We start from the raw sequence: 27,618 nt of genomic DNA on the forward strand, positions 1-27,618 counted from the left end.
TTTGGATAAATTGTTCCACGGGGTTCCTATCTGACTGCACAGTTTGGAGCTGCTCTGTGGTAGAATTTTTATAGGTTTTTTAGACTGTTTCATTCACTGCAGAAGAGTGCAGGTGTATTTTCAATGTGAAGTTACAGTGAAAATTCATGCGCAGTGCAAGTTCGCCATGATACAAATAACCACTTTAATGATGCCTGGGTTGATGTTTCATAAAACTTTCCTCTACTATTTGGCATTGCTTTTTTCAGATATTTTTTACTATCTTTGCCACAACCAGAAGTATATGTTACATTATGTGGGCTGACCTATGTAATTAAAAGAATTAAAAATTAGTGAAAACAGAAGAGATGATTTCCTGAAACCTGTCCTACAGAATTAGAAGCTATTATTGACTTATACACTCGTTACACATCGGGCAAGTAACTCAAAGGAATTTTTTTAAGTGATCACCAAATGTGTGCTCTTCATGCATGACAGGAATAATTGAAGTCAATGGGGACAGGAATCCTAAAGTGCCACTATATTACTAGTGCTATTATACAATACAGATACTCAGAAAAAAACAAGACAGTACTGTCAAGTCATGTTTCTAGAACAAGTAGATTCTTTTGATTCTTGTTTCTATATGTCTCCATTTTGCATCTGTAAACTGACTAATGGTCCTTTATCTTCCAAAAGTTTGGTTAGAACAAATTACTATGAATATCACCACTGTAATAGCAAAGAATGCTGTGGAAAGCTCAGGAGGGAATCAAGGTTCAAATAAAAAGTTTTAGTAATGTGCAGAAAATAAGCGTGCCTATTGAACAGGAAGAAACTAAAATTTCTTCTTGGCTGAGTGTAAAGTAACAGTGATTTAGAGTCAGCTGTTAAGAGGAAGAAGTCCCAGGGGGTGGAAAGATAGTGCAAAACCACCTTGTGAGGATAAAAGGACACACCTTTGGAATGTAGGGATTACCGACTGCAGGCTTTCGGCTTTTCCTTTCAAAGGCAAACTTTTAAAAATCAAGTGAAAACTGAAAGAAGTACATACAAAGTTTCATTTTTGACAAGAAAACACCACACACAAAACCACTTTGCCTTTTTAGAGATGGGACTTCCAGCTGTGTCTTTTTCAGGCTAGGTTTTTTCCGTGTTTTCTACATGTGTATTTCTACAAAATACTGTCTATGGACCAAAACTGACACTTAGATGCAGTTTCTACCTATTCTCGAAAACTTGCCAGAAAAACTGAAGTTAGACGAAAATCTACTTCAAAACAGAATGTGGCCTGTAGGATTTGGTGTTAGGCAACTAAATATTTTTTCATGCATTGCTTCAATAGCTTTAAGTACCTTTTGCATCAACTTGCTGAAAAAAAAAATAACTGCTATACAACCTCTTATGTGACAGTGAAGTCAAGATGGGGGAATCTAGAATCCTAGTACTATATCTAGCAGAAAACCAGAAATCTTGTCTCCCCTCTGCCCCATAGACTTTGCTCATCTCCCTGCTTCTTTCCCTCAGCTTTTCCATCTGCTGCAGGATCTTGACTCCTCCTTCCTAGCAGCTCTGGCACTTATGTGATGCTCCATTAAGGCCATCCAACTATTGGCAAAACACAAGTCCTCATCAGAAGTGATCCTGAATTACAGAGACATGGATAAGCACTTCAACTGATACAAAGGAAGCATTAGAAAATCCCACTGAAGCAGGGAAAGAGGAAGCTGCCATGGGGCACAGGAGGACAACATGTCCCTTTTGAGAGTGAACTGCTATGCCAGGTCCTGCTTCTGGTATTGCTCTTGCTCCCACTGGTATTAACGAGCAGGGCGGGCTGATTCTACCAATATCTCCTGCTGTTAGGCCAATCCCCATCATTTTTTCTGCACAGGTGAAATTCATATGTGTATAGAAATTTAATTATTTAATTATTAATTGTGCTAATAATTCAAATCAAAAGAAAGAAAACCTAAAACTAAGCTCCAAGAGAAATAAAACATTATTAACAGAGTTTGGCTTCTGTTTTCTGTATAATTTTTTTTTCCAAGCAAGTTCACATCAAAACTCCTGTTTCTTGTAAAGGATTATGACTTTGTTTGTACAAGCAACTGAGCTACAGTCTTTACTAAAAAACAGATCAAAATCCTCCCACATTTTAGGATAATCCATTTCCTGCTCACCTGCAGCAGTGGACCCAGTAGGAAGGCAGGGGAACTGCAAGTCCTTTGAAATCAGTATTAACCCTGTTGCTCATCCAAATAAAAAATGCTCTCTCTACAATATCATAGAAACAGATATTTTGCTTTTTTTTCTATGTGAATTTCTAGAAATGATTCTGTTTTGTATTAAGATTACATCCAACTTCCATTAGCCTATACATCTTCCAGAAAGTATCATGCTTTTATATTACATTTGTGTATATATATACGTACATTAGCATACAAAAATTCAATTTTATACATTTATTTTACTTTCTCTACACATACACACAGAAATCTAATTCAAAAAATACTTAAGACTATTCCTAAAATGTAGACACTCATTTAGGACAAGAAATAATTAGCTGCATTGCTTACAAAGGCTCCTATGACACAACAGACAACAGTTTCATTAAACCTTGCCTCCAGTGACTAAACAATCTGCAGACAAGTTTAGTCATTTCATAGCTCTTGGTTTTGGAGCTGTGAGCAGAGCTTCCCAGTCATGCAGAGCCAGATGGGGTTTTTAACCAAATGCAGTGTGAAAATGGATGTCGCAAAACATTACTGAATGAATCGGCAAATTCTAATGTTACAGTAGCAGAGACTGAATGGCAAAACAGGCAGCATAAATAAATAAATGTGTTGCTATTTACATGATCAGTGGGAGAAAGCATAGAAAAATAATTTAGCTTAGTATAATTATTTTGAAAGCCACAGCAAATGGCACATTGCAATTAGTGCTGCTCTTAAATTCTTAGGGTTTTCCCTCATTGCTAATAAAAACTGCTGCTATTATTTTAGTGGGGGGATGCTTGGGGTAATTAATACATCTTAAATATACCAAAAAAGTATGTATCATGTAGATAATGTTCTTTTTTTGTTGTTTTTAAATCAAGAAAACTAGGTATAGACAAGAAAAAAATTCTAACATCATTTAATTTGCTTGGTGCCTTCTTTGCCTCGTGTTTCTCATGGTCTTTCACATTTTTTCTCAGCAGCAGATATGAGACAAAACACGTGTGATGTTCAATAACCAGATCAGATTTGTTTCAGTCACTAAAGCTCCTGAATGAATGAGTCAACACACAGAATAAAAAACAAATGCCAAATGGATTAAAAGGCACCAAGGAAAACGCCATCTGCACCTGAAGCAGCTGGTGCACTCAACACACTACATCACTCAAACACTACTGGAAAAAAGCCACTGGAAATGATCGTGTCCCAGGCAGATGTATGCACAAGGGACTGAATGGAGCTGGATCATCAGTGTATCAAGGGGACTTCTGAATATTATTCAGTAATTTTTTCTTGGTTACTGTATGCGGTACATCAAAGCCACAGGGTGTGGTGGGTAAAACAACAACAACTAGCCATTGTGGAAGTCTATTCACAAATTCTTTCAGAGGAAGGTCTCAGTGTCAGTGCTAGTGTTTGCATAACAGCACAAGGCATAAGAATATGGGGCTGTGGAAACTGCCTCAGTAAGGTGACTGTGATAAACGGCAGAACATGGACAGCAGACTAAATGTCCAATAGAGCAAAGAGGAAAATAATTATAAACAACAAATACTTATGGTTAGATGAGAATCACATCATTAAGCTTGGCAATGATGTGATTTTTTTCAATAAGATTTTTTTTCAGAATTATATTTCTGGGTAATTAAAGATTCAAATAATTTAAATAATCTCAAACACCACTGTTGCTAATTTGTTATTGCATTGTTTGTGAAAATTATTTAAATCAAATTCTCTCTATATGACACCGATAGGAGGGAGTAGGTTAGGTGCCCCTCATTGTAAAGCTTTTTCTTTTCTGCTTGGCAGCTTGGAATCAACAGTGGTTTATTTTGAGTACTTATTGCAAACATGATTATGCTTTATTTTTGCCAGATTTTTACTGTTTTACTTGGTTTATCTTTTATTCTTCAACCACAAAAAAAAGGCTATTTCTACTAAAAGGAAAGGCTTTCTAAAAGGCTTTTCTTTCTAAAAGGAAAGGCTTTTCTTCAAATATTTTGTGTTGCAAATAAAATTAAATGATCTTTTATTATGAATAAAACAAGTCTAAAAAGGTACATATAAAAATATGAGGAGGAAAAACACTAAAAGAAGACAAAGTTTTTATTCTCTCTTGACAATAGTACATTATGAAGGTAGTCACTAAGAGTTGTAAATTATGACTTGCTAGATCAACTCTGCTAAGTATTTCTAACTTCTTTTACCTGGAAATCTATTTCATTAAAACTGCTGTATTTCTTAAAACCTGTAACTATAATTTAGTGAAGTATTCTAGATTTCATTAGTATCTCATAATAATTACACATAAAGAAATATATTATTAAAATAAAAGTCCAAGTCACATCATATTTCCACACCTAAAACAAGGTTATTTACAGCAAATAGGAAATACTGAAGACATGGTGATTCCACATTGATTTTTTTTAAATATCTCAACCTTAAGTAATAGGTAAAACATTATTTTACACATTTGATGTTTGAGCATAAACTCAGAACTCTCATGGCTGATAAGAATTTCTTCTGACTATACATGTCTTCCAGCTTAAGAACTCACAGTACTTCAATTAAATTTTTCTAGAGCCCTTCAAGGCAAAGTATTATTACTTCAGCCTTCACTGATGGCATGGAAAATACATACACATCAATGGGGCACCTAAAATAATTCATACATACAAACTCACTCTTCCAGCCGGAGCCTCTTGGCTGGACCAGAGTTGATTCAACTGGATGCAGGCCCATTCACTACATAAGAAGGGCAGGGATTAACTCTACCAAAGTGTTTGGCCATCTTAGCCTATAACAATGACATTAGGACATTCATTAAAATATGTGAGCAGGATAAATCTCCCATTCAGGCATCAAATTTGGCTGGCTGTGTTGTGGAACTTCCTAATTGGCCATGCTTGTGACTTTACAACAATTTGTTTAGAAGTGAATGTAAGCTGACACATCCAATTTGTACACAGATGAAACTGATCTGGATACAGATCTACTGCAGAAGTACTGCAAAATACAGAACCTCATTTGTTTTGAGCTATTTTTCTGATTCTATTTTTACTCACTATGATTTACCACCAGTATCCTCTGGGCGATAGTTAAGGAAACAGATGCTGGGAATCTCTGTCCCTTCAGTTCCTGAGAGGAGAGGTCTGACTCACACTTGTTCCCAGTCTCTCCTTTGTACTCACACATGCAAAGGGTGGTTGTGTGAAACTTAAATTACTGCTCAATTTCCAGTTTCTCATTGCCAGTTTCCTCAAAGTTTCCACTTACGTATTTTACAGCTTCACCAATTTCATTTGAACAGCATTTTATTACACATTTCCCTTTCCAAAACCTAAACTGCATGTTCCCAGGATAAAGTTAAATTCTTTTATTTTGAACTGTTCTATTTATTTGGGATTTTCCAATGAAACTGGATAGAAAGAAAATTTACAAATCCAAAGACAAAGTTGAAATTAATTTTTAACAGATGTTTTTGTCTGAATTTTTCCTCCACCAGTTTGAACAAATGCATATATAGAACATATATAGACCTAGTGAACAGAATTAAATGCAGCCCATTCCTGTTTATGAGGCAATCATGGAACTTTCCATTGTCTGTGTGCAGATATGAAAAGGCCTGCTGGCTTTCACTGATAGACTGCAGTGTTCAGGAGGGTGCAGGAAGAACTGGATTGAAGGTATGGGCAACACAGCAGCAGTGTCCCCCCTGGCTGAGAAAAGGGACATTTCATGACATAAAATGCAATTTTATTATTTTGGATTTTTATTTTTATTATTTTGAAAATGTTCTAAACACATCTTATAGCAATGAAAGAGTTAAATGGCACACTTGGTTTCATTCATAGAAAACTTTTATTTGACCAGAATTAAAATCATAGAACAGTTCAGAGAAGAGGTCCAGTGTCATTTAGCAATAAGTTACCCTGGCTGAGTTTCTAGGAGAAATAGTCACAATATAATTAATCTGGTGGAACAGCTGAATACACAGACTGCAATTAATTTTGCTCAGAATATTAAAGTTCTACAGTATTTGAAAAGAAATTGTATCGGTCAATAGATTTTTGAATTATGTAGGTTGTGGGCAATAAAGCAAATCATTGTTGCTATTGTAAAACTTGTTTAAATCAACTGAATTATTACAGTCAATCCACATACTTAATAAATCTGCACTACTATTCATTTATATTAAAAAAAAAAGATTCACATTTCAACTTCTAACTAAAGAGGCAAGAAAAGTTTTAAATAAACCATCAGACCACTCTCAATAAACTGAACAAATGGGGAGCATTTACTGTTTCCTTGTTCAGCATGTTAAAAGCATATGAGAACAGTGCATAACTAATACCCATATATCAGAAACTCTCTTCTTGATTATGCAGAGATATAGGCAGTATCTCTTTAACAGTTTCTTTCAGGAAATATTTCTCCAATAAGAGCTGGACATTTAAGCAGATGGTCACTGCACAAGAAACAGTTGAACAGTGGCACCCAGAGGTGAAAAGTGTACTGCTCCTGAAGAGATTTCATTTATTGTAACCTGTTTCTCATCTTTTCCTTTTGTCATTCCCGTATTTTCTTTACCAAGTAACAAATGCCAAAAAAGAAATGCTGCAATTTGGATGAACATCCTCCAGAGTTAAAAAAAAAAAAAAAAAAAAAAAAAAAGCCTCTGATTTGTAGCAACTATCATAGTTGGGAACACATTTTAGAAACACATTTTTCATACATATTTTCTCTAACAAAGAATGGGATAAAAATAACCATGGAAAAAACCATATTGTTAGATGCATCTCCTTAGATGGAATTCTGAAGCAATAAGGTCTTGTACTCTCCCTAAATTGACTAGCTGAAATTATTGTGCAGGATTATAACAGGAACCCAAGCATAAATATTGCTGGATTTTAGAAAAAAATCTTGGGATCATAGTAAAAATAGAGTAATAGCTGACACAAGCTGTCCAAACTATCTCAGATGCCTTGACTTCGGATGTATAGTAAAAACTACTGTATCATTTTCATAAAAGCATCAGGCTGAGAGCAACACCCCTCAATGAAAACCTCCCTGCACTCCTTCACCAAAATCTAGCTCTAGATAAATTAATATACTCATTACAAACATGCCAGCTATTTATTTCATTAAAACTTTAAATAAATATAAAGCTGCCCAGCATCGGTCCTAGGAAGGCCCAATAAAATGAGCCCATTGATTTTTAATTAGAAAGGCCATACTTCAGCAATTTGCAATGTGTGCCTGCACCTTTCAGTTAGAGCAGGACTCTGTACCTGGGCTGAGCTTCAGCGAATCACACCCACACTCTCTAAGGGTCCTCAAAACAGCTACTTAACAGACCATAATAGGCAAATGAGATGACAGGAAGTGCACAAAATGTTTCTGATTATATTCCCTAGTAGCAAGACCTTTTGTCTGCTTTGCCCTTCATGCCAGTTGTTAAAAGTATTGTTATTGTTATCATCATCGTTATAACCATCATTATTTATTATCATGTAAGGAGCAGCTGTAACGTGGTGGGCAAAATGTGGACTTTACCTCTCTGTCTGTGCATTTCGAGCCCAGACATAAGGAAGGAGTTTTCACAAACTGCAGACAGAGGCAAAAGTTCCTAAAATTATATCTATAACCACTGAGTTCAGGATTGTAGTTAGACTCCAATCCATACAAAACCCAACTGAATTCAACTTATAACAGTTTATAGATGTGGACATTTCTCCACATCTGCGTTTCAAGCAGGATTTTAAACAATTATTTGAAAGAAAATTATGGCTATGTTCCAAATTGATATCCTTCCTCTCCCCATCACTCCTTCATTTTCCTATCTCTTTATTAGGATCTCAACTATTGGTAGGAAATGGTAGCTGCAAAGGCTGCAAGGCAGGCTCGCAGCCATGGAGCTACGTGCGGGATTGAAGAGGCAGCAGCACGGCTCTCCGTACAGCGAACCCATAATGACGGCCAGTAAGTGATCATATAATAGGAATAGTAGGGAGTGACGCTGAGTTTACGGCACGTTTTATCCCGGCTGAGCGCCGCTCGTCAATCCCGCCGCCGCCTCAGCTCCCGCCCTGCAGCCGCCGGGGCGGGGCGGCGCCCCCTGGCGGCCAAGGCGCGCAGGGAAGGGGAAGGGCCGCGGCCCGGCCCGGTGAGCGGAGGGAGCGGGATCCCGCCGGGAAGCGACACGGAGCGGGCACCGAGCCGAGGCACCGATCGCTAGGCACTTCGGGGGCCGTGCACAGTTTGCTGCTTGCGAGAAGTCCTAAATTTATATATAAAAATAAAGGCACCGTTCGAATTCCTCATGAGCATCAGTACTAGATAAGCTCAACGCTAACACTTCATAGAGAATGGACTGTAGTTATTTTTCTGTGTTACATTCGTTTTTGCCTCAGACGTCCAGGAAATGTTTCAGTGATCCTAATTACAATGATGTTTGGCTGTTTCTTCTGATCAATTTATGGTATTCTCATAGACACAGGCAAGGATTTGGCTACATCGGTTTTAGATTTTTGGTTCTAGTTCGCAGAAAACGTCATCTGAGAAGAGATCTATTCCCTCTGAAACAAATGTCGCTTAAACGCATGGCTAGAAATGTAAAACTTTATAACAATTTTTAGAGCACAGTTTCTCTTCCAAGATTATGCTGTAAAGAAGGTGTAAAAATAAATAACACTTACCAGCAGCCAATAAATAAAGGCAACATTTTAATTCCATAAAAATACATTGAAAGAGGAGAAACTTTTTTGGAGCAGCAAAATAGAAAATCAGTATGTACTTCCTTCCAAAAGCACAGAATTTTCTGTGTTCTATAGAAATACAAGTGTGATATATGGGTAGAGGGGGAAAAGCAACACACAACAAAATAAAATAAGAAGAGCAAAATAAATCAAAACATAAGTTTACTCCCACTGATAACACACAGAAACATTGAAACAGAAGTGAATATTCTTGTTTCAACATCTGCATGAAGATAAGTACAGTGCAAGCGATGGAGAGGAGGATTCACTGTTCTTTTCAGACACCCCTTTACAATAGACTGCTTTTTAAAAAAACTGTCAAAGAAAATGACATTGCTTTAACCATTCCTGCCGTACCTGCAGCACCCAGGCTGACATTCTCACTCATCCTGCTCCCCAGATCCCACAATGGTATCACTGAAAAGATCTGCTCATATTTAACTGCATGTGGAATGCTCTCAGCCCAAACACACATTTTTCTGTTTTGTAAACACTGCAGCTTATTCTGCTTGGCTGAGGTGATCCAAGAAGAAAACAGATCTATAGTTTTCCATTAAGGGGGTAAACATGAAAAATTACTCTTGCAAATTTTCCTTTCACAATCTGATTTGCTGCTTATGTGTGCAGCAGGAAGAAAATGTTCTCACTCTCTTTCACATAGACCCCAAAGGCCTTACCCACAGAGCCAATGAGCAGCCCAAACTTCTGCTCTTGTCAATGAAAGACAGAAAGCATTCATGGGCTGCACAGATCAAACATGGTACAGATTTTCATCATTTCTGGCAAACTAAACTGCCAAACAATCTAATCAATAGCCTATTTATCTAATCTAATTTCCCACCACTCTGGGGGCATATATAGGAGCTTCCTTGAAGTACAGCTCTAGAATAAGCTATCCAGCTTGGCACAGCAGTTGGCAAATCTCCCCCTAAGCATTACAGATCATACGCCCCTTAAAACACTGAATCAAATATGCCTGTGAATGTCATTAATCCTACTGTTGGCCATTACCTTATTTAAAAGTTAAAGCAAGACATTTAGTTTTCCATTAAAAACTAAATATTTTTCCTGAGAAAACAGTTGATAAAACGGAACTCCGCAAGAAGTTCACCCAGACAAAATACCTCACATTGTGTATGCAGGGCACAGAACAGACCTGGCCGTGCCCAGCACATGTGAAGACAACATTTCCATTTCTAACTTCAGTGTCTCTATGATTACAAGGTTATAGAACAATTAAAAAAAATTATTTGACATAGTTAAACTATAGCAGCATCATATGCCCTAATTAAATGCTATGTTTGGACATGTATGAGTTTTATAGTAAGTAAGACAATTTTACATGTTTTGTTACTATTTACAAAAACATATTAAGCAAAGATCATTACATAAACACTAGAATTGTAATTTGAATCTACATTGGTAGATTCTTAGACTATGCATGATGTAAATTCATATTATTTAGTAAAATTAAATGAGAGAAGTCAGTGTGCTGCCCATCTGATTTTAACTAACCAATACACTTATCAAAATGACAGTATTATTTTCATAGCTGCCTGAATGTACAACTAAGTTCTGTTTGATATATTATAATGTTTATATTAATCCTTTTAGACATTTGCTGCCTTTTACCCCATAGGTGATCTCTGCAAAGTGTGTTGAGTGATTTATTAAGGTCTGACCCAGCAAAGTGCAGAGAAGGCTCACATCCCAATGACTTCAGGAATGAGTTTCTCCATGAACCTACTAGGATCAAGCTCTGAGGATTCGGCAATATTTTTGGGCTGTGGTTTTGTTCAGATTCTTCTGTGCTAACTTGCTTTATCATGCTTTCATTTTGTACTGAGGTCAAATAACAGCTCTATCCAAAGCCCTCTTTCTTTGCAAAATTTTCAGTTAAGTCAATGTGAGTTCAAGTAGTAAAGGAATGCAGGCATGAGTAAAAAATTTGTCACAACTAAATGTTACATTGCAAAGTTTACTTAAGGATTTTATGCTACACAGATTTCACAATCTAGACCTGAAAAAATACAGCTATCATAGTTAATAGTTAATAAAGAAAATATAGCCAAAATATTTCCACTATAATGAGTAGTTTGTGCACTAAAACTAATATTCACCAATCCTATCTGCATTTCTTTCTTGAAAATTTTCCTCTACTACAAAGCAACATGTAAATAAATCAATGGAGAAATACTGGAAAATTTAAATCAATAGTAGTTATTTTACTAATAAAAAGAAATCCATTGTTCTAATTTCTCTTGTACTGTTTGTCCTTATAGTCCAGAATTTTCTCTTTTTTCCTTGATATTTTCAAACCTGTCTGTTAAGTAACAGTGGTCATGAATGTCCAAAAGGCATTTGAAAGGATCCAGAAGATTTATCTGCTTATGATTGAACTGATTGATTCAATAAAATACTAATTTTTTAAAAAATATATACTGTGTTTTAGAACACAATGTAAGAGCATGCAGTATTATAACAGGTAGCCTAATTTGAACACAAGTAAAAAGACAGCACAGCATTCTTAAATTCTGGAGAAAAAAAAGTGTTGTTCTTTCAGTTGTGTCTCTGCTAACAATTTGGAAGCATCCATTGTACTACTACTGCAGTGTTATTGAGCTAGTTTTATTAAGGCAAATTTATAGCAATGTTAGAAATTAATACCACTCTTATTTCCTCCACTGCCTGGCTTTATTGAATGCCATGGGGCATATTAATCAGTAAAGCCAAGTAGTGCATGAAATAAAAGTATAAATTAACCTGTAACATGAATGTAAAAGGAGGCTTAATAAAATAGAAATAAATAACACCTAATGATAATCAACCCCGCCTGGCTTAACCAAGCACAGAGTGCAATAATGCTATCACCAAAAAAAGTATTTAAACAAAGTTTAAATCACGATGCAAACAACATCATTTACAAAGTAATACTTATTTCACTGTATTGTTTAAACACACATAAGATTGTATAAAGACCCCCACCTTTCTGCCCTGACACCTCTTCATGTAAAATTCCTGCCAACTTTGGGAGCAGGCCTAAGATACAATGCCCACGAATGCAAGAACGATTTCTGCACGTTTTTGCATTTAGATGTAACTGAAAAAGAAGACTTTGCATACACCCAAAATGTATCTCCCAATATCAGCTGTGACCAGAACAGTCTTTTCAAGCCTATTGCACACAGGTGAACTGCACACAATGTGTATAGTGATTTATTAAGGGCTTGACCTTGCAAGTGTGTGAAGTCATTTTAACCTGTACTTAAATTTATGCTGTGGTTTTTCTAAAGGCAGCATGCTCTGAAGTATAACTGAAGGAGGTTTTTAAGGGAAAGTATCTTCTTTACAGGGTACAAAAAAACTCAGCCCAAATAATTACTCTCAGTACACAAAATGATCTATGCAAATCTTTGCAAAATCAAAGATAATTTTGTAATCGTAAAACAGTTGACAGCTTAGCTTTTCCCCACAGTTACTGAAATTCCAGCACACAGACATTTGCCCACATTCTCATCTATAATGACTACATATATGAAAATACAGGCATTTACAGAAACAATAGGGAAAAATGGCCAAAATCTGTCAGTACCATAAAACACCAGTGTGTCTGCTCCCTCTGCTGGCTCTGCCGCAAAGCTAACTGGAACACCCGCTGTGCTCGCTCTGCCACAACAACGCACACAAAGGTGAAACAACTCTGCTGGAAACACCCAGCAACACAGAGACAGGTAAGCTGAGAAATTCTGCATGAGTGACAGCACACATCGCAATATCGACATGATAATAAAGAAAGGTTGTTGCAAATACAAGTGTACCCTACATTGGCGTTCATCACATCCCAACTGTGACATCATTATGAAGAGGTACTAATATCAGATATAGCCAATATTTAACAGATACAGTAAGCTGCACTTGAGACACTGTTTGGGTGGTGGAACCAGTCTTAATTTAATTATTTCACATATTCAAATGGAACAAAACAGAGCTGCAGACTGGTTGCATCTAGGAGTATCCAGTCTCTAACAGAAATGGTTAAGGATCATATTTTGCAGAAAATGTAATGACACTGAACAGGAGGCAAGCTTAACATTTAGTCCAAGTGAGGTCCCCATACTCTCGGATGATGTTTGCTAGGAGTTCTGGCAGCTAATGAGTTGAACCATCTGTAGCAGTTTCCTGACAGATGTGGCCAACTCCCATACCAGGCACTCCATCTTCCCACACAGAGCTCTGTGGAGGGCTCCACTGCCAGCATTGCAAGGCAAGGCAGAAACGGCGCCCCAGGTACTGAAACGGGGGAGCTCTTTGGAAATAATAAAGCACCTGGAAGGTTGGTGCTTTTGTGGGGCTTTTGTTTGGGGTTTGTGTGGTTTTGTCTGCTTGTGGTTTTTATTGCCAAAGGGCTTTTGAAACACATTCCTCTGGATTTCAAAATTATTGTGACACTTTTTTCCCATTTCATCAGCCATGGTAGCACATTCTGCTCCAACTCCAACACAACATCAGTGGATTTAAAGGAATTATTTGACAGCTCAATTTAGACAGGGTTTTTTTAAAGTTTGGGGTTTTTTTTTTTAAATTAGGCTTCATGCTTAAACTCTGGATTTTTCTAAGTCCACTGAACTTATTGTATCATACAGATTTTTAAATACAAAAGTTTCAGAGACTTTTATGAGATGCACGAGGGTATCTGGTGTAGAATCCACTAAATGTATATTATTTCAGTGCTGTATTCACAAGACATGTTCTAGACCAGTAAAGAATGTAAACTGCCAAATATGTATCTTATATCCAGTAATAATGTGAAAAATAAAATTTAAAATAACCTTAAAATTGTGTTTAAAATAATCTTTTTGTATAATTTTTGTCTTCCCTTATAAATTATTAGTTTAGGACAAGAAATACATTTGGTGTCTAATACCATGATAGCTAGACTGTCAATCCAAATGAATGTATCAACGTAATAAATATTGGTCCTTATGTTTATGTCACAGAACTCCACGATACTGTTTGGAAGTCAAATGCCTTGGCAATTTAATCTCAGTGCTGACATCGCTTTAGACATTATTTTGAATGAGCAGCTTTTTTTTTTAATTACAGTGGAATTACAATAAAATAAAAATTATGGTTTTGTTATGCACTGATACTATGTTTATAGACACTTGTTTAATTTAAAGCAAAAAAAGAGAAAAATTAGCCTGTAGAATGCCATTTGTTGATCTCAAATTCAAAGCATGTACCTTATCTGTGACTGTTGCAGCTGGGCAACACACAATATGTTCTTTAAAAAAATAAAACCTTATTTATTGAATCTGAAGTTATGTAAATGTTAAAAGACTATCAATTTGCAGAGGAAATTGAACAATTAAAGTAATTAGTTAGGCAACAACATTAAACACATATAAAACCCAGAGTTAAGAAATCAATGAAAATTCATATTTGCATTTTAATATTTTAAGGGATATAGGTTTTTTCCCACTGAACTAATAGGATTTTTCCCACTGTGTAGCAACAGCACAGAAGAAAAAGGAGAAAGTACATACGTGTCACAAACACACTGGAAAGGAAAGGGGACTATGTATGATGAAACTATGACAGTGTATTTCAAGCTAATATTTTAAGTACCTCTTTTAAATAAATTGCTTCTGTGTCTAACTGAGTTGATTCCATCTCATACAAAAATCATCCAGTTTTCTTCATTCCCTTGGATTAGAAACATCCCTGTATTTTTCCACCAGTGTAGTCACATGTACTAGAGTGGAAGGAAGACTGAGGCAGCTCTGCTTGCTGCTGGCAGCTGTCACTAACACAGATCTATCTTCACAAATATTATTACAAGTGTGTTCATCTGAGGTGTCCTTATACACAAGAGCTGACCTTCATGGCTATGTCTGACATTTAAAAAGAAAAGTTCTGCTTTACAACCTTCCGTGTGCCTTCAGGTATAAATTACTTGAAGAGTATTAGTAATAATAATTGATTTTAACAGTAAGTAATAGAGTTATAAACAGCTCCTACTATTTAATGAAAGAAATGCTTCATCTTCTGTTTTATTTATTAGTATTCAAGAGCCTTCCACAACCTCACCAGATTGGTTATTGCTTAATTAAACTGGAAAAGATGACCTGTCAATGACTCCTTGTTAGAAAGAAAAATAAGTTATTTTTTACATTTCTTTACAAATGTTCTTAAGGGTATCTTATTTTTTTTCTGTTGTGAGCTTATATGAACAGACAGCGCATAATGAATAATGAATTGTTTGAAATTTCCTCTCATGTTAATAAAACATAGGACTTTTTTTTCATCTTAGTAGAGTATATCAGCTACATAAATAGAATCAATTAAGAGTTTTGCCCTGCATTGGCCACACTAAAGCTCTCCTTAATTTGCACAAGTGAATCAATTGCAGAAACCTTCTAACCATCTTTCTGCTGCTCACAATTAAAGTCCACTGCATTTTTTAAGAAATTCAGATTTCCAGCAAAGCAAAAGAGCACCTATAGGTTCATAATGCATAAAAAGTGATGTTCACACGTGAAAAACTAAGGATTAAAACTAAGGCTTCACTGGCAAATGCTCTGATGAATGATATAATTACTCCATCAATAATGGCAGGAAGGTTTCAAATAACAGTACCCAACTAAATCCAGCTATACAATTATAGCAGTGGCTCATTTTATTTTACATTTTTTTGGTCACAAGGTACTGATAACTGACAAATAAAACTTAATGTCACGTTATCATGATGCAAATAAAAATATACCGTACACTTAGATAAATGTTACACTTGAGACGCTGTCTATCATCTCTCACCACTAGCTGGCACCATAGCTTTAAAAATGTAGTGATGTATCTGGTTTATATCTTACTAATTAACAAGCCAGCTACCCAATTTTTAACAGAAAACAATTACTCAAAGCAAACAAGAAATATTTGGGGCTATAAACTAAAATGAGTCTGAAAGCAATATTCTCAATGATGACTGGTACGATACATCCTGCAAAGGGAAATGGATAATAGTTAACAGACTCAGGGGGTGTTTTTATTACATGAAAATAAACGGTACTGTGCACAAATGGGAGAATCTGATATTTTTGCTGCTGACTGGGAGACCGTAGGGGTCAATATCTTGGGTTATGAAGAGGATGAACCCCAATAAACTGCCTCCCTTACTGGGCTTTTCATCCCAAATTAACTCAGAGGCCACTTCAGGTTCACTCCCAAAGAAGCAGCTTTATTGCACTAGCTAATAAATTTCACAGAGTCTGTCTCCTTCACTGGCTTCCCTTTTCTCATTAGAGCCTGCTGCTTTCATTGTCTGCTGGCTGGATACAGATGCCCTAAGAGGCAGGGCCCTGGTTTCCATTCTCTGACTGCAGTGGTTCTGACATTGCCACTGACTTCACTGCCACGTTCTGCTCCAATTCTTTCACACCAGCTGCTGCGGGCTGACCTGACACATGCACTGCGACATGAACTCACACATGCAGGCCCACACAAAGGTCAGAGCAGGGACTACAAGCCAGTCATTAACCACTCAGCCTCAGAAAAAGCCCAAATAATTTCAGGCAACTGTTCCAAACTATCTATGAAATTTACATTTATTTACAGGTTGGATTGATAAATAAGAAACTGATAAATGGTCACCTAATACCAATAAGAGAGCATTGATAAATTACAAATATATCATTTTTATGGCAAATCTCTCAGCTGTGGTCTGAATAGAAGAAATACTTCCCTAATGTAAGATAAATAAAGCTTTCTCCACTATGGAACAGATCCTGTGCAGCTGTTAATCAAATCAAAAGTCACTGTGAAAGTTAGGATATACTGGCAAGTGCATCAGTATCAGTAATGGCAGTCACCTGAAGAGAACCCTGCTATTCAGGCCTTGGCACCATTAAACAGGATAGGTCATAAAGTTACATGTATTCATTTTACAATCCTCCTTAGGAGCAGAGAGAAAAGATTGTACATTTTGAAGAAAAGCACAATACATGTTACAAATCCTGCAGTCGGTTCAGTAAATTAGCTAGCTGATAGCTCTTTCCCAACAACAACCAGAAAAAAGCTATCACACATTACCTTATACTGTTAGCTAAGTAGGAAAAGCAGCATTCTAATTCTTACTCTAAAAAAGTCTCCTCCTGTGTAATTCTATAATGACATTTTTGTCCTACCTAACAGAGAAATGCAGAACTTAGTCTACACCTTCACTGTGGTCAGACTGTGCCCTGAGCATACTGCAGCAGCACTGCCAGGGCAGTCTGCAGCCCGCTGCGAGCCCTGCGCCTCCGTGCAGCCGGGAGAGGCAAGAGGCAGCTCCCGCCCCAGCGCCGGCACTCGCGTTTCCATTGTAATCACTGACGTCAGGGCACCGCTGCTGCCTGAATGACACAATCAGCTCCAGCAGATTCACTTGGAAGAATATGCAAGGATGGATTTGGGTTAATAAACACAATTATAACACATATTCGAACCGGTATGGCACAAATAATTATCTGCCAAATGAAAAACAATCAAACAAAAGACTGAAAAGAAATAGAAGGAATCCACCTATAACAAATTCTTTCTAAATGGCATTTTAAATCTCTTCAAGTAGTTTCATATTTGCTAGTGAATCTCATTCTTCACTGATAAGAGATACTTTTTGTTTCGCAAAGACTTACTTCAAAACTAATTTTATCTTGGAAGAAAGAAGAATGTAATCTCGTATTTCTGCCTTGGCAAGTTACACTTTCAAAGTTCCTTCTGCAGCCAAACGTTTTGAGTCTTTGTATTGTGTAACAAAAACTGTCAATAAACAACAAATTAGTTCCCCCTATTTTTTTACAAAGTCATTGAAGCTGACACCTTTTCACCATATATGCTCCACAGGATAAACACTGCCAACATCAACTAATCATAATGTTAAGAATGTGAGGGGTTTGCCATTTTCCAAAGTTATTTTGAGTTCATTTTGGTAGCCTTGCGAATAGTCCACAGGGCAGCCCCTTGTAAGTGAGTCAATTCCACAGAATTCAGGCCAGGAGGCAATGGGGACAGAGGATCATAAATTGGAGAAAACCTCGTCATAGTGAATGCAGCAGCAGAGAAGCTGCAACGGCCGCAGTATAATAAAGAAGTGTTAGAGTTAATGCACTGCTATCTGTCTTTATTTTGCTAACCCAGCCGAGTGGACACCACAGCATTGAGACTGCATTAATCAAAATTTGGAATGACCTGCTTTTCATTGCAAACTGCAGTTATCTTTCTTTACTGATTGGCCTTGACCTGTCAGATGCATTTGGTACTGCTGACCCTGGGGGCTCTCTGCAAGAGCCTGGAGTACTACGAAAGGTTGTCTGACTCTGTTCTTGCTCAGTTTAATTCATATTCTACTCAACATGCCCATTTTATTTCCAGTAGAAATTGTTCATTTAATTGCATTGTAAGTTTTATGGGGTATGCCCCAGGCTGCATTCTTTATGCCAAGCTTCTGAGTATTTATATGTGGAATGGTGGGGGGCAGGGGGAATGACTCACTCACAAAGCTAGACCAGGCTTCATATTAGCAGTAATTTTCACTGCTTTAAATTCTCTACAAAGCTGTTTGGGGAAGAAAACAAAATGTATATGTCATCACCTGAGGTTGCTTTGATAAATGCATTGTTTTTAACTGAATACTTTCAAGACAGGGTCATCCTCCTGTTAGGAATTTAGCAACCTTTCTCAAATGGTAGTCTATATTATTCTGGTAAGAGACCTATCTTACAACTTTGTATCTAACCAACCCCAAAGATCATTGCATGACAGCCTTAGTACTACAAACTCAAAGAGTTCTCACTCGAGAATTCAGTATTTTTTCTAAAAATATAATATTTTTGTGATGTCAAAAGTATTTAATACCTTCCCTTGCAAAAGGGGTTCAGGTTTGATATCCCCAATCCTGATTCTTCCCACAGAAATGAGTATTGCATATATCTATCTTCCTTGGGGTGTTTGCCAAAACACAAGACTTTAAATCTGATACTGCTTAATCTAGTAAAAAAAATCTGATATTATTTAATCTATGTATTAAGAAATGGCTTCAAATATTATGCCATACAAAACCCACCCCTGTTATTAGTAAAAGGCAAATTGCACTCTTACAAGTAACATTAAAATTGCCACTCCTCTTGGACACTGCCAAAATTAAGAGAAATATTATATGACCTAGCAATGTAATATCAAATTAACCACATATGGTAAATTAATTTTTTGTTCATCTTGAATAAAAAGATTACTTCAACAAATATGATTGAATTTATACTTCAAAATGTTTTAATTTGCTGTAGAAAAGATATACTAATCAGTAGCATCATTATTATGAAATTGAACAATTTAGATCCATAATTCAGGAATAACCTGGACACTGGTAATCTAACAACTTTTTAAAAGAATGATTCTTCTCTCCCAAGGACCAACTACAGAGGAATGTTGTGCAATTATAATCTTTACTTATTAATATTTAATTTCATTTACTTTGTATTATATCAGCCATCTTATTTTAGAACAAAAATAGAGACTGAAGAAAAATACAAATTATAAACATAAAAATAAAGTTATCATTAATTTAAATATTTAAAACGGATTTTTTCAGAACTTGATTGCAATAAAAATGGAAGATAATCAAAAATAGAAAACCAAAAGGAAGACAAAAAAAGAGCAAGGGTGCAGTTCACCCATAAGTAAAAGCAAATAAAAGACAACGTCTATCAAGAGATCAGAAAACAAACCTGGAAACAAAACATCTCCAGATTGTGAAAAAATGCAGCTTGGAATTCAAATTTTGTGAACCTAGACATATCACCAGAAAAGTAAATGAAACCCTTGGTGGACATCTTTTAGCCTATAAATATAAATAGATCTGAGCAAACTCTAGATGGACTCTGCTGCTTATTCTGCTATTCTTTGATCTAATTTTTTACTAATTCTAATTGAATTAATATCAATTACTTTATCTGTAAATACAATCACAAAGAAGTCCGTCGTCTGAAATTCACCAAGCACTTACAGAGAAAGACAAAGGGGTTTATGTATTTCCATAACTTGCCCCAATTAAGTTCATCAAGACCCTTCTTTCTGGTAGCCTTTTCCTCTGCTATATATTGTTTTTAAGAACAGCAGAAGAATAAAGAAACACAGTAACATATTCTTTGGGATTAACTAGGAGCCAATGACTTTTTTCCTTGCCACGCCTTACCTTGACTTTCTTTCCCTGGACAAATAGTGTTGAGCAGTAATTGCCAGGTCAGTATTGCCAAACTAATAAAACAAACTGCATTAATAATATTGAGCTTAACTACAATTGTAGCAAATATATTACAAAAAAGGAAAAAAGTACACACTTTCCACTTTTGATGAATGTCACAAATTACCCATAACAACATGAGGCACCAGAATAGAAATGAGCCAACAGCTGCAGAGATTTAAGCCATTTGCACAATGCCTGTTGTCTAGTACCTCCCCTGCTGGAAGTTACCATCTTCAGAACACAGTGAGGAGAGGGGAGAGTGGGCCTGCACCTCAGCTGCTCCCATTTATAATCCAATATGTTAAATCATGGAGTGAGGATTCAATTACCATAGAAGGCATAACCAATCTGCCAGTAGTAAAAACAAACAAACAAACCTTCAAAAAACAAAACAAAACAAACAAAAACCACCCCCACACCCAAAAAGTATTCAAACTCAGCACTATGAAAGCAGCATTTTGCCAGATTTTAATAGAAACACATAGATTCCAGCCACCAGAAGTAGCAATAAGCCATTATATATTAGTTAAATTTTTCAAAATACTCCTAATTCTGTGTGTATACTGTGCATATTTATAACCTAATTCCTCCCAGAATGGTTAAAACGGGTGGTTCTCTTCCTAAGTCATCCCACCTGGACTGTGAACTTACAAGGCTGCAGTCCTACAGCATTTATGCAGCAAATTTCCTAGGCAGTCCTCAGTGGGAGCAGGAACATTCACAGAGCTGTCAGAAGAGAAGCTATGACCAGGAGGCTCTCAGGAAGGTTTGGACAGTTTTGGCAAGTCTGAGGAGACCTTCAGCTCTGGTGGGTGTCATTCAGTAGTAAATAACTGGGTTCTGGCACACTAATACAATTTCTGTAAGGCAGGCAACAAAGCAGCATGGCCTGCTATAAGGAACCAAGGGTTTCCCAGAGGTTATCAGGCTGAGATAATATTTAGCAGCAAATAGTTGGGACAAGTGTGTCCCAAAAGAGACTCTATTTTATACCAAAATATTTCTTTCTCTTTAATACCTTCCACAGAGAAGTAATTCAACAACAACTGTTTTGGTCCAGTAATCATCTTTCATTAGAGAACAGAAGCTTGCTACTGCATGTATGTGTAGAAGTCTTTCTAGAACAGACTAAAGTTTATAATTTATTTTTACTGAAATGCCACTAAAATAAAACCCTAATAATGGGATGAAACTTGCAAAGATATTTTTCAGCTTACATACTGCCAATTCTCTCAGCATCCTAAGAATAAAATGCATGAAATCACTTGGAAACATAGAAACTTGGGACCTCAGATGTGACTTCACAGGGGAAAAGAACAAACAAACAAAAAAAAAAAAAAAAAAAGGAGTTGGGTTAAAAATCCTGGACTGTAGGCAGATTTTAAAATCAATATTGACAAATTTAATCCAAAGGTCAAACAAGGAAAGTCTGCCTCTTGCTGTTAAAGAGAACTAAACAGAAAAAGGAAGAGCTTTAGGCTGGTAGCTGATGTTTCAATAGTGCTGCAGTCATGTATAATTTAATACTCTATGACTGGCTAATAATACTCTTCTTTGTGTTCCTATCACAAGTTTTGCAAGAATGGTCAAGATTTGTGGTTTCCAGCAGTCAGCCTGCAATATTGTGTTCCTGCTCGAGGCCTAACAGAGTAGTCCTAATTTTCCACTGGGATGTGCTATATAATTGCATCAGTCTGCTTTCTGAAACTACTGCAAGGGTGTGAATGGAAAAAAAATAGGCAAGACAGAGGCTTTGTTTGGGAGCAGAATGCAGAACAGAAATAAAAATAACTAATTAATTTAATCCCATAGCTAACTTCACAAGATGGAAGGAAAAGCAACAGGTACTGGAGGGTAAGCACATGTCTGTATGAGGGAATAAAAAAGCAATTAATTCTTGTTCAGATATAATGACAATTTTAACTTACAGAAATAGCAAGCTGTGTGTTTTCTAGACTTACATGTTATAAGCACCTTTATTTTTAAATAAAATCCCATATACTGATAGATGTAAAAGTTGGAGGAGTTCTGTGGCACAACTACAGCTGGTGTTCCAAATAGTAGAGCTCTTTAGGTTGACTAGACTTAAAAAGAAACTCTGATGTCACAGAGTCCCAGACGATACTTCTTCGAGGTGGCTGCACTGAAGTGAAGCAAACAGACCCACTCACCTGCATGTTTTTACTAATAAACTTTGGAAATGGCACCCAGAAAGAAAACAGAATGAACGATATCTGCAAATTGCTTGTGTCTCCTCAGATTCCAGGCCTCATCCTCAGCCAGAATAAAGTACAGTTATCAGACAAGAATCTGATTTCACAATTCTAAAACCTTTTTCCAGAGTTTTTGGTATACATTGCAGACAGTTCTAGATGGTTTATTACATTCCTTGAGAAGCACAGAATCAAACTACATTTTAACTATATCTGGTAGCAGATATTAATACCAAGTCCTCTGACACCCAGATAATGTAGGCTGATGAAATACACGTTAAATGCATATGATAAAACTACAACAATGTTATGGCTGCAAACATTAAAAATGTACTAGTTTTTAGATTACATTTCAGTGAGTGACAGGTTTCTGGGGAAACTGCACAAAAAATATTTTGCTGTCATTTTTCCAAAAGCAAATTACGAACACCTAAAATCTGAATTGTGTTTCCACCTATACAAAGTAACTTGTTTAAAAGTTAAATGTTAATACATTCTTCTGAATTAGATAGTTGTCCTTATGTTAGGATTCTCTTGCATAATCCATCTGCTTACATTATCATCCTCTTATTAACACACAGAAAATGATTAAAAATATGGCCAATGAATTCCAACCATGTTTGTCCTGAAGGCAGAAATGTAATCAGGTTATATATTGCCATAAATTATTCCACTATTCAGCACTTTCAAATTGTGCTTATTGCTCGTGACCTGCAATATTTGGTAAACAAGCATGTATAGCCACTTCCCTGGTAAATATGACAGAATTACAGGCATTACAGGGCCTTTTTAAAACTAACAACACAATTTTCCATGGAATACATCAGCTCGTACACTTGAGGTCTCTGAATGTACAAATGAGTTACTACCAGCTGCAGTTTCCTCACCTTTGGCTATATTCTCTCAGCAGTTTCAATATATTTCTCTTAATTAAGAGATTTAATCAGCCATAATGAGTAGATTGGTTCTTGACATTTTCTGTAGCTTTATTCTACTTGCCCAGCATCTCCATTGGTATTGGTCAGTACAACCATTTTAAAGGTAAGGAGAAAGAATTTTAAGATTCTTGACAGAAACAATTATAATCCTTATGATATGGGTTCAAAGGATAACCCCTCATATTTTAGGGCTTTATATTTTGTATTTAGCAATACCTATTTCTAACTAAATACAAAATTTCTATGTCAGTGAAAAAAAAAAAAAAAAGAAAACTTGTAAGGAATTCATTATAAAGAATTGATTTTTAAAAACAGATATGCCCTAATTCCAAGTTCCTAGTTCCTGCTGCAAATGCAAACATTAGCACAAGTGGTAGTACCCTCTGGAATTTTACATTTATTTTGACAGCTTTTGAAAGGCATAACCTTATTCACATATGTTTCACTCTATATATAAAGAACTGTCCATATGTCTTTATATCACAGTAATCTAAAAATCTCAAGTAATTTTTATAAAAAGTATAATCTGTTTTTCAGCAGCAACAGATCAGAAAATAATTATATAAAAAAAAATCAATTCAATGCATTTTGAAGCATCTGACTTGCAAGGGAGTGTGATACTTAAAAGTGAAGAACAATTTACAAACAGATAAAGCATACCATGTTATCAAAAAGCATGATCCCAGCAGCTTAGAGCATAGCATGGAGAGTAAGTACAGGGAAAGGATCATCTATGTAGCCGGTTTTGTTTTTTTTTTGTTTTTTTTTTTTTAATTCTGTCTGTGACAGATGTTGGCAAACTAGCTGTTAGGGTAGCTACAGTGTGTACCAGATAAACAGTTATAACCATGTTTGGCATAAATCACCGTCTGTAGAATGTGTGCAAATTCAATTTAGGAGAGGGAAAAGAAGGGGAAAAAAGGAGCGAGAGGTTTTGCTGCTCAGCAGTCAAGAGGCAATGAGGGCCGCACAAAGCCAGTGCCAGATGTGGCGCCCGCGATTGGCTGAGCGCTGCCCATGTGCTGGAGCCGTGCGGAAATGGAAACCCCGCCCAGAGCCAGATCTGCATTGCAGTCCGGGCAAGAACAAGATTTATTTCCCATGCTCTGCTCCCTTGCTCACATACGGACACGAGCAGGAAATCCACCTGCAGTTTTCTCGCCTTAATAAAATGTACCAAATAATACTAAATGTTTAGTTAGTTGTACAATTACTTCTAAATACTGTTTTGCAAATTGTAGTAACAAAGAATGAACACTCAAGATCAAACATTAGTATATATTATTTTTTACAATTTTGATTTCAAGAATAGGAGATCTAACCTGCTACATCCTCCATTTTTCTTCTTTCGTCTGCATCTCAAGGGGTTTCTTCATTCCTGTGTAGACAAGCGAATCCCAATTAAAATCATTCTAAAAATCTTGCCATTTTTTCCCACCTTTTCCCCCGCTGTGATGATTTTATTGCACAAATTTTAGAACAGCTGACTCTTCGTGTCCTGGCATCTCAAATATAGCATATTAAACTCCATTTTACCTGGAGTTTTCAACTGTAAATCACATTCTTTTTTCCGCTAGCAATACATAAACTCCTTTCTACTTAATCTACATTTAAAGAAAATGTATGTTTGCTAACAAAAAAAATTCTAGCATAAAGAAAGAATATTGCTTTTAAGAAAGCCCTAAACTTACCCTAGAGCCTTTTGTAAATCAAGCAGCGCAGGCTGTTGGGCATATGATTCCTTATTTCAAGTAAGCTCCTTTAATACGATGGCATTTCAACATGTCACCTTACACTTTGTCCACGGCATAATTTTGCCAGTAACAGAATTCCTCCTATCCTAAGACCTGGACAATAAATGTGGAATTCTTGGGAACAAGTTACAGAGCCAGCTCTGTTATAATGGCATCTCAGCAAGCTATTTTCTCCTCACTGCTAGTGGTTTTATTGTTTGGTTGGTCCGAGTATCATCACTAATGCACACTTCTTTCTTTAATTTCTGTCAGAAGGGTTCAAGAAAATAAAATTTTGAAAATTCAGATAAAACACAGACATAGCAGGTTATGGAATAAAATAGAATGTAATAGGTTAAGATTTAATTAACATACAAAGAAGAGCAGAACAAAAAGAGAAAAGATGTGTGTAGGAAACTATTCCTATTTATAGCAATCCAAAATGCAGGATTATTTTCCATATTACATATCTGGTACAAATATAACACATTGTAAAAAATAAACATTTTAAATAGAGATACAATTTGTAGAAAGAAGCAATTGTGTCACCCTGAATGAACCCGAAATATACAAAGGGAAATATGCAAAGTTTTCTAGTATTTCTAATTGAGCTAGCTGCTAAAAATGGTTTGATCTCTCTCATTTCCTGCATTGCAGCTCTCAGACATAGCTCCTGAGGAACAGCAGTCACGGAAAATTGATCTAAGGTTCCTGACAGATGGAGTGGAATGACACAGTCACAAGAGGTTGGTGCTATTTCCAAAATATTTGCTGGAGACTACTAAACCTGTGCCAGGCTGGTATAAACGTATGTATCTTTTAATTTCAAACTCACTTACGGACACACTGGTGTATTACTTCAAGCACTCCTTATCAATTATTAAAATACAGGAGAGCACATATTGAAGCAGCTGATGTGTCTGCATGCATTCTGTAACCTCCACGGGAAGGGGCAGACAGAAAGCTTTCTCAAACCCCTGCAACTGAGTCCTGCAGGGACTGCCAGAGTGCTGGGGCACAGGACACTTGGCTGCCACAGCCTGAAGTGGAAAAGGATTTGCTGTTTCTGGAGTGTGTGTGTGTATACAAGTATACAGATGTATATGTCTGTGTATATCTATTAAGAATTATAACAATTACTGAAATAAAGCAAATGCCGTAGCATAATCCTACTAAAAGTAATCAGTGTATTGGCTCTATGCATTTTTCAATTAATTAAGTAAAGGGTTTTCATGCACCCTGCACTGCATGCAAGAATTGCCAAAATGTTACCAGACCTTAGTATATTATCCTGTCTCTGTTCAGCAAAGCTCAGCAATTTAAATCAAATTCAGAGATGAAAACAATTGCTTCCAAATGAAGAAGACAGCAGAAGCTGCAGTTGCTTGCACAACTGGCAAGTGTCTCCAGTAACACTTGTCCATGTTTAAATATATCCCATTTCTACAACCCAGACAACAGAATTGAATGTTCAACAGCGTTTTGGCCTGAAGCTCACATGAATTATTTGCTGTGTAGCACTCTGGACTTCTTATCAAAATTGCAGTCTGCATCCTTTTTAAAGTATGGAATGCAAATATGGCCAAGACAACTCCATGTTCAAAACTAGGACAGTACTAACACATAATTAATAATGAGTCCATTTGTTTGTGCAATCTCAGAGTTTTATAGCAAATATATTTAGTTCAGTGAATTGACTCCATTAACATTACTATCCTGGAGACTAGAGATCAAGATCAATTTCATATTCACATCTTAAACTTTGTGTAATACTAAAAAATACTTTGGACAGTTTTACCAACAATATTTACCTACTTTAAGATTCACTTCACAAACAAATGCTGTATAAGAGTCAAACAATAAAACCTCCAACAAACCCACAACAACAACAACAAAAAAAGACAATGAAGTGAAACTGACATTCCAACCACATAAATATATAAAAGCTAAAAGCCTTTCCCACTGTTTTTGTTTGTTTGTTTTTTTAAATAGGCACACACTGTTGTTCACTTGGCTTACAAAGAGGAGAGTACATGTTTGCAACATTGCTAGCAAAAAGAAAAGCATGTTAGCCATCTGCAGAGATGACCAATGCTGCATCTGCTGCATAATGTGAAAGTTCACCTGATGATGAAACTACATGAGCCAGGACAGATATGAGTGTTTCGAATGTTTTCACCTAAGGAAATGGGTGACCCAAACCAGGGAGCAATATTTTACTAGACAACCTGAAAGCACTTCACTACCAGAAAACTGTTTGCCTGAAATCAAAATTACAATTTCATCTAAGCCCTCAAACTTGTGTATCATTTTCATCTGCAACAGTGAATCTTTGTAAAATGTGCATCTCCCTCATTTACTGGTTTGTCTTTTATTTCAGTGCAGTAAGCACAGTATTATAAGATTATTACGTTCTGTACAGTTGATTACACATAGGGGAGGCTGATCATGAACTGAAACTGTTGAATTCAAATGTGATCTGCCTGTGGCTGTGCAACCA

General features: G+C 36.4%; 1 long non-coding RNA gene across 1 annotated transcript in view; it reads right to left on the reverse strand.

Annotated features, from left to right (window-relative positions):
* Positions 1-25,206, reverse strand: part of LOC134420999 (uncharacterized) — a 105,254-nt gene extending 80,048 nt beyond the window's left edge. The window contains exons 1-2 of the long non-coding RNA XR_010028485.1: positions 25,077-25,206; positions 24,708-24,763 (exon numbers count right to left, since the gene is read on the reverse strand). This is a non-coding gene — a long non-coding RNA (uncharacterized LOC134420999). The remainder of the gene's footprint in view (positions 1-24,707; positions 24,764-25,076) is intronic.
* Positions 25,207-27,618: the final 2,412 nt, after the last annotated feature.

This window comes from Melospiza melodia, chromosome 8, assembly GCF_035770615.1.
Source record: "Melospiza melodia melodia isolate bMelMel2 chromosome 8, bMelMel2.pri, whole genome shotgun sequence".
Lineage (NCBI taxonomy): Eukaryota > Metazoa > Chordata > Aves > Passeriformes > Passerellidae > Melospiza > Melospiza melodia.